Source organism: Capra hircus (assembly GCF_001704415.2).
Source record: "Capra hircus breed San Clemente chromosome X unlocalized genomic scaffold, ASM170441v1, whole genome shotgun sequence".
NCBI classification, from domain to species: Eukaryota; Metazoa; Chordata; class Mammalia; order Artiodactyla; family Bovidae; genus Capra; species Capra hircus.
In genome coordinates, this window is record NW_017189516.1 from 32,788,811 (window position 1) to 32,797,954 (window position 9,144).

The 9,144-nt window shown below is 40.8% G+C and overlaps 1 long non-coding RNA gene and 1 pseudogene across 1 annotated transcript; one reads left to right on the plus strand and one right to left on the minus strand.

The window, feature by feature from the left end:
- The first annotated feature begins 2,793 nt into the window (after positions 1-2,793).
- On the plus strand, positions 2,794-3,344 carry LOC106503834 (annotated as a pseudogene).
- Positions 3,345-5,169: 1,825 nt separating this feature from the next.
- LOC106503835 lies at positions 5,170-7,512 on the minus strand. Its single transcript, XR_001297534.2, has 3 exons — positions 7,484-7,512; positions 5,307-5,491; positions 5,170-5,204 (listed from the first exon to the last, which is right to left on the minus strand). It is a non-coding gene; the product is annotated as an uncharacterized LOC106503835 (long non-coding RNA).
- Positions 7,513-9,144: the final 1,632 nt, after the last annotated feature.

Consider the following 9,144-nt stretch of genomic DNA (forward strand, 5'->3'; position numbering starts at 1 on the left):
AGCTGCTTAGAGAGTATATCTTAAAAATTCTTATCACTAGAGAAAAAATTCTTTAACTATCTGAGGTGTGGTGATTAACATTAAGCAAATTTATTGTGGTAATCATTTTGCAGTATATACCAAATCATACATCTTGGACTAATACAATATGATATGACAATTGTATCTCAAAAAAAAAAAAAAACCTTGAAAAAGACAGGAGACCTGGTATGCTGCAGTCCATGGAGTTGCAAAGAGTTAGACATGACTTAGCTACTGAACAACAACTTGAAAAAGACATTTGCCTGAAAGTAACTTGAATTGGTAGACTCAGTAAAGCAGACTGCCCCTCCTTAGTGTGACTTAGCCTCAACTAATCAGTTAAAGGCCTCAAAAGAACAAAAAGGCTGACTCTCCTTTGAATAAGAGGGAACTCCTCCTGTCTGACTGCCTTCAACCTAGGACATCAGTATTTTCTTGCCTTCAAACTTAAACTGACACATCAGCTCCTCTTGGTTCTCCCCCAATCCAGGCTCTCTTGTACCTTCAGCTGATTGTCAATCTCAGGTCTTGCCAGCCTCCATAATGCGGTGGTTTAGTAGTTAAGTTGTGTCCAATGCTTGCAACCCCATGGACCATAGCCTACCAGGCTCCTCTGTCCATGGGATTCTCTAGGCAAGAATACTGGAGTGGGTCGCCATTTCCTTCTTTAGGAGATCTTCCCAACCCAGGAATCGAACCCAGGTCTCCTGAATTGCAGGCAGATTCTTTAATAACTGAGCTTCAAGGGAAGCCCTGCTTCAATATTTGCATGAGCCAATGCTTAAAATCAATCAATCCTATTGGTTCTGTTTCTCTAGAGAACACTGAATAATACATATACTGACCACTGACATTTCATTTTATGGTCCTATAATTGTTGCAGGGAGGAAGCCAATTCTGACTCCATGTTGGAAACTGTTTCTTTGACTTGCTTTTCCATTGCTCTTGTTATTATAATCATACTCAATGGCTTGCCTGGAGGACCCTGCCCCTCTGCTTGACAGTAAACTAAAGTGCCTTTGTTCAGCTCCTGGAGAGATAGTTTGTTCCTGCCCATCTGTGAATAGAAGAGATTAACACATCCCTTCCAAAGGCTGGCCATTCCCTTGGAGATGTTTTGCAAGACTGAAGACCCTTTCACTTTACTTCCCTAATGCCTCTCTCTCTCTCTCTCTATTCTGCCTTTTTAATTTAGTTCCTCATTGCTTCCTTCTCTCTTATCTATAAAAGAACCTGGCATCCAGACCCCAATACAATGATTACTTTGAGGCACTAACCTGCCATCTTCTCTGTCTGCCAGCTCTCCGATTGAAGTCCTTTTCTTTGCCTCAACACCCCATTTTTCGGATTCACTGGCCTGTCATGTGGTGAGCAGAGTGATACTGGACTCTGTAACATAATCATATATTTTTTTAAATACATTCTGCTCTGAAGTTTTCTCATTTTGTGTTTGTACTTAGTTTTATATTCTTCATTAATGAAAAATTGAATGAAATGGTTTATATATATACACACACACACATATTTTTTTCTGGAAATTTGAGTCCCAGTCCATGCTTCTTTATTGATTATTCCTTAGAAACGTTAAGTTTTAGGGTTCCCTTAGTTATAATATATATTTTACTATTACCTACTTACTTAGGATTAATGATAAGGTATAAAATATCTGAGAAACACCATTATCACCCTTTAGGACAAATATATCCATTCAAGAGTATTATTAATATTTTATGGAGTAAAATTGTAGGGATGCTAAATATTCAATAAATATTCGCTGAATGAATGAAAGATAATTTGAGATCAATGGTATTTCCTACCACTGTGGCTCATTCCAAACAACATAATCGAGGGGTTAAAATATGCTTGCTGAGTGGCAGCGAAAGGATTAATGAAGCTGGAAGGGATGAATATATCCACATGTTAAGTGCTTTCTTTAAGAATGCATCTAAGTCTTTTGTTTTCTGACAGAGAAAAGAGAAGTTTGCACTTACCCAAGAGTAAGGAAATTGGTAAGTCAGGTGAAAGGGCTGGGTTCCTAGGACTGTGCTGAAAGATTAGGAGATGAGAGAGAACAAAGGGAGCAAACATGAAGTTCAAAAAGAGTGAAAGCTGCAGAGGTGCAAAGATTCACTGAGACTCTGGAGGTGGCACTCTGCTGTCAGACAAGTGTGAACTTGCCCAGAAACAGAAAAGTGGAGATCACTGGGGTTAATGAGGTCCAGGAACCCCATGAAGAACCTATCAGAAGTGTCTTTAGTATGGGTGTTGAAGTCACTGAGGAGAGCTGCTGCCTTCAAAAAGAGCTCTGTAATAGTGAATATAACCATGATACCAAAGAGCACTGTTTAATGAAACAGTCACATTAGAGCCCTATTCAAATAAGTTGTGCAAAGAAATCACGTACATGATTAACACAAAACGGATGCACTAATATTCGTGAATAATGCTTTAAAATATTATATCATCCACAAGCTCATCACAGTTGCCCTGCATCACCCAGGTTTTGGAGGAACCCGGGAGGCTGCACTCATGCTCCACCCACTGACACACACCACCTTCCCACCCACCCCCATTATGGAAACGGAACCTCCTCTCACCTCTCCCAAGCCCGGTAAGAGACTTGACTTCCAGTCCCTTGCAGAGCTGCTGATCTGACCCGAGACACCTGCTCCTGGCCACCCTCATTGAACACCCTGGGAACTCTGAGGCTGGTGGAAATGTCCCCACAGCTTTGCATCCACCTTCTCGCCCACTGCACCCGTGTCTCCTGCCATGCTGCCCACGCAGCCCTTGCAGGTGCACCAGAACTACTGCCCCGAGTGTGAGGCCGCGCTCAACAGCCTCGCTGCCCTGGAGTTCCACGCCTCCTTCCAGTGCTTGGCCATGGCCTTCTACTTCGACCATGATGACGTGGGCTTGAAGCATTTCTCCCGCTTCTCCCTTCTCTGCTTCCATGAGCACAGCAAGACAGCCAAGAGCCTGATGTTCCTGCAGATCCAGCGTGGGGGCCGCATCTGCTTCCTCGACATCAGAAAGCCTGAGACCCAACAGTGGGAGAGCGCACTCCAGGCCATCCAAGACACTCCGCACCTAGAGAAGAGTGTCAACCAGAGCCTGCTCAACCTGCACAAGCTGGCCACTGAAAGCAGTGGCCTACCTGTGCCACTTCCTGGGGACAGGCTACCTGGACCAGCAGGTCAAGTTCATCAAGGATCTGGGGGACCATGTCAGCAACCTGAGCAACATGGGGTCCCTGGAAGGTGGCCTGGCAGAGTACGTCTTCTGACAAGCTCACCCTGAGTGACAATGACGAGGAGGACTGAGCCTGGACTGGACTTCCCCCCGAGTCCTGGGTAACTGCCCAAGGTCACCCTGCCTGCCATGCAGACCACAGTATTGCCCTCGCAGAAAAAGTTCACCTAAGTTTTTTCCTTCCAGTTTTCCCAGTTCTTCACGTAAAGTTATTGGTTCTCAAAATTGAAAGACACATGTACACCAATGTTCATCACAGCACTATTTATAATAGCCAGGACATGGAAGCAACGTGGATGTCCATCAGCAGATGAATGGATAAGAAAGCTGTGGTACATATATACAATGGAGTATTACTCAGCCATTAAAAAGAATGCATTTGAATCAGTTCTAATGAGGTGGATGAAACTGGAGCCTATTTTAGAGTGAAGTAAGCCAGAAAGAAAAACACCAATACAGTATACTAATGCATATATATGGAATTTAGAAAGATGGTAATGATAACCCTGTGAGACAGCAAAAGAGACACAGATGTATAGAACAGTCTTTTGGACTCTGTGGGAGAGGGCGAGGGTGGGATGATTTGGGAGAATGGCATTGAAATATGTATAATATCATATATGAAATGAATTGCCAGTCCAGGTTGAATACATGATACAGGATGCTTGGGGCTGGCGCACTGGGATGACCCAGAGGGAGGGTATGGGGAGGGAGGTGGGAGGGGGATGCAGGATGGGGAACATATGTATACCTGTGGCGGATTCATGTTGATGTATGGCAAAACCAATACAATATTGTAAAGTAATTAGCTTCCAATTAAAATAAATAAATTTTTATTAAAAAAATCTTAGTTCAGTTCAGGCACTCAGTCGTGCCCGACTCTTTGTGACCCCATGAATCACAGCACGCCAGGCCTCCCTGTCCATCACCAACTCCCAGAGTTCACTCAGACCCACATCCAATGAGTCAGTGATGCCATCCAGCCATCTCATCCTCTGTCATCCCCTTCTCCTCCTGCCCACAATCCCTCTCAGCATCAGAGTCTTTTCCAATGAGTCAACTCTTTGCATGAGGTGGCCAAAGGACTGGAGTTTCAGCTTTAGCATCATTCCTTCCAAAGAAATCCCAGGGCTGATCTCCTTCAGAATGGACTGGTTGGATCTCCTTGCAGTCCAAGGGACTCTCAAGAGTCTTCTCCAACCCCACAGTTCAAAAGCATCAATTCTTCGGCACTCAGCCTTCTTCACAGTCCAACTCTCACATCCATACATGACCACAGGAAAAACCATAGCCTTGACTAGATGGACCTTAGTCGGTAATGTCATGTCTCTGCTTTTGAATATGCTCTCTAGGTTGCTCATAACTTTTCTTCCAAGGAGTAAGTGTCTTTTAATTTCATGGCTGCAGTCACCATCTGCAGTGACTTTGGAGCCCCCAAAAATAAAGTCTGGCACTGTTTCCACTGTTTCCCCATTATTTCCCATGAAGTGATGGGACCGGATGCCATGATCTTCGTTTTCTGAATGTTGAGCTTTAAGCCAACTTTTTCACTCTCCTCTTTCACTTTCATCAAGAGGCTTTTTAGTTCCTCTTCACTGTCTGCCATAAGGGTGGTATCATCTGCATATCTGAGGTTATTTATATTTCTCCCAGCAATCTTGATTCCAGCTTGTGCTTCTTCCAGCCCAGCATTTCTCATGATGTACTCTGCATAGAAGTCAAATAAGCAGGGTGACAATATACAGCCTTGACATACTCCTTTTCCTATTTGGAACCAGTCTGTTGTTCCATGTCCAGTTCTAACTGCTGCTTCTTGACCTGCATACAGATTTCTCAAGAGGCAGGTCAGGTGGTCTGGTATTCCCATCTCTTTCAGAATTCTCCACAGTTTATTGTGATCCACACAGTCAAAGTCTTTGGCATCTTAATTCCTAAGTAAAAACAAACAAACAAAAAAGTTATTGGTTCTTCAAATAAAGTTATTAGTTGATGCATCAATAAACATGTTTGATTTGTGTGTGCAAATCTCTCACCTTTTAAACCTTAAAACAGATATCCAGGAGTCTCTCCAGCTACCTAGGCCCTGTCCACGTGCAGCTCAGGATCTCCACGAGAGAGAGAAGGTGTTCCATGGGACCATGGAAAACACAAACTCATTCTTCCACTAGTAAACAGTGTCCGGTGGGGGGTGGTCTGGGGCCCTGGTGAGTGTGAGTGCCTGTGCAGATATACACAATGAAATATTACTCAGCCATTAAAAGAATACATTTGAATCAGTTCTAATGAGGTGGATGAAACTGGAGCCTATTATACAGAGTGAAGTAGCCAGAAAGAAAAACACCAATACAGTATACTAACACATATATATATGGAATTTAGAAAGATGGTAATGATAACCCTATATACAAGACAGCAAAAGAGACACAGATGTATATAGAACAGTCTTTTTGGACTCTGAAGGCAAGGGTGGGATGATCTGAGAGAATAGCACTGAAACATGTATATTATCATATATGAAACAGATCGCCAGTCCAGGTTCGAGGAATGAGACAGGATGCTCAGGGCTGGTGCAGTGGGATGACCCAGAGGGATGGGATGGGCAGGGAGGTGGGAGAGGGGGTTCAGGATGGGGAACATATGTAAACCCATGGCTGACTCATATCAATGTATGGCAAAAACCACAACAATATTGTAAAGTAATTAGCCTCCAACTAAAATAAATAAAATAAAATGTATAATTTTAAAAAGTGACCTGAAAATCATAATTGTGGTTAATCTGGAGAAAGCATGAAGGGGATGGGGTTGGGCAAGGGTTGAAATGAAGGGGGTTTTCACTTTATTTGAAATGTTAATGCTTAATTCTGGGTAGCAAGAAGAGGGGTCCAAAAGCCAGCTTGGCAAAATCCCTCTTTGACAAGCTCAAAGTGAAGAGAAGCTCTGGTGAATGGAGGCTAGAATCATCTGGCTTTAGAAGGGAATAAACTGCCTATTTTCTGTTCTGTTGCCATCTCATCTCCTTGAGCTATGTAATCCATATTACATAGGTGATTTCATTTAGGCAATATTCCTGTAGGATGAATGGCATTATCCCTGTTTTATTTTTTTTTAATGATAGGTTTATAAATGGTATTTGTATGTTTCTTTCAGGTGTTCAGACCTTGAGTCCAAGTTCTCTGTTGTTCCCAGCCCTGAATGACATATTTCACACTTGGTGCTTGCTAAACACAGAGGTCTCTTACTCCTCAGCTGCCTCTCTCTACTTTTAGGTGAAAATTGGGCTTCCTAAAAGAGTTATCTGTATTTTTTTTTTCTTCCCTGGAAGAGTGAATTTCTTTCTGTTAAGTTTAGAAGTTGTAATACATCCATAAGATTCAGAAATCAAAGTATATAAAAAGATTTATTGTGAATTATTCATTCTGGCACTGTTTCCAGGCTCTCAGTTGTCTCTAGCCAATGGCTGTTTCTATGGAGAGACAGGTCCTTAGGGTTTCTTACTTTGATAGTGATCCTGAAATCACCCAATTCAATCACTTTTATATATTTACAGAGCTGTACAACCATCATCACAACTAACTTTAGAATATTTTATCACATCCCAAATATCTCATGCCATTTACAGTCACTGTGTAATACCACCCCCAGACCCTGGCAAACAATGATCTACTTTTGGTGTCTGCACATCTGCCTTTTTAAGACATTTACTATAAATGGAAACATAACAATATGCATTCTTTTCTGTCTGTTTTCTTTCATTAGGCATTATGTTTTTGAGGTTTATGTCTTATATATTGGTACTTCATTCTTTCTTATTGTTGAATAATATTCTACTCCATGGATATACTACTTCTGTTCATTCACCAGTTGGAAGATACTTGAGTTTTTACTTATAGGCTTTAGTGAATACTGCTGCTGCAAACATTCACATACAAATTTAAAAGAATGTTTTAACTTCTCCTGGCAAGATATTTTAGGACTGGTATTGAAATGGCATATGGTGAACATATATGTAACTTCATAAGAAATTGTCAATCTAAATAAAAACAAAAGTAAACAAGTGGGACCTAGTTAAACTTAAAAGCTTTTGCATAGCAAAGGAAACTATCAGTTTAGTTCAGTCGCTCAGTCATGTCCGATTCTTTGCGACCCCATGAATCACAGCATGCCAGGCCTCCCTGTCCATCACCAACTCCCGGAGTTCACTCAGACTCACATCCATTGAGTCAGTGATGCCATCCAGCCATCTCATCCCTCTTCGTCCCCTTCTCCTCCTGCCCCCAATCCCTCCCAGCATCAGAGTCTTTTCCAATGAGTCAACTCTTCACATGAGGTGGCCAAAGTACTGGAGTTTCAGCTTCAGCATCATTCCCTCCAAAGAAATCCCAGGGCTGATCTCCTTCAGAATGGACTGGTAAAAAAGGTGAAAAGACAACCCTAAGAATGGGAGAAAATAATAGCAAATGAAACAACTGACAAAGGATTAACTTCCATAATATACAAGCAGCTCATACAACTCAATATCAGAAAAACAAACAACACAATCAAAAAGTGGGAAAAATAGCTAAACAGACATTTCTCCAAAGAAGACATACAGATAAAACACATGAAAAGATGCTCAATATAGCTCATTATTACAGAAATGCAAATCAAAACTACAAAGAGATATCACCTCACACTGGTCAGAGTGGCCATCATCAAAGTCTACAAACAATAAATGCTGGAGAGGGTGTGGAGAAAAGGGATCCCTCTTGCACTGTTGGTGAGAATGTAAATTGATAAAGCCACAATGGAAGACCATACGAAGTTTCCTTAAAAAACTAGGAATACCACCACCATATGATACAGTAATCCCACTCTTAGGCATATACCCTGAGGAAACCAAAATTGAAAAAGACACAAGTACCCCAATGTTCATTGTAGCACTATTTACAATAGCTAGGACATGAAAGCAACCTAGATGTCCATCAACAGATAAATGGATAAAGATGTTGTGGTACATATATACAATGGAATATTATTCAGCCATAAAAAGGAACACATTTGAGTCAGTTCTAATGAGGTGGATGAACCTAGAGCCTATTATACTGAGTGAAATAAGAAAGAGAAAGAAAACATATTATATGCTGATACATATATATGGAGTCAAGAAAGATGGTATTGATAAATTTATTTGCAAGGCAGCAATGGAGAAACATATAGAGAACAGACTGATGGACATGGGGAGAGGGGAGAAGAGGATGAGATGTATGAAGAGAGTCACATGGAAACTTATATTACCATATGTAAAATAGATAGGCAACGGGAATTTGCTGTATGTCTCAGGGAACTCAAACAGGGGCCTGTATCAACCTAGAGGGGTGGGATGGGGAGGGAGGTTCAAGAGGGAGGGGACATAGGCATACCTATTGCTGATTCATGTTGAGATTTGACAGAAAAAAAACAAAATTCTGTAAAGCAATTATCCTTCAATTGAAAAATAAATTAATTAAAAAAAAGAAACTGCCAATCTGTTTCCCAAAATGTCCACATAATCTCTCATTTCCATCAGCAATGTGTGAGGATCCAATTTCTGTAATGTTTTGGAAATACACAAAACTGCCTATTTACTTTAAATCACAGCCATTCTACTAGGTGTTAAGAAGTACCTTATTGTGATATTTAAAAAACTTCTCTAATTACTAATGGAATTGAGTATATCTTTATTTATTTATAGATACTATTAATAACTAGAACCCATATGAAGAAATGAAGAATATTATTAAAAGTAGCTACATAAATAAATATAAAAGTCACTATTATTGTATATTTCATTTAGAACTCCTTGTATCCTCTAGGATATATATTTTTTAAATTTTTTTCTTACTTTATTTTACT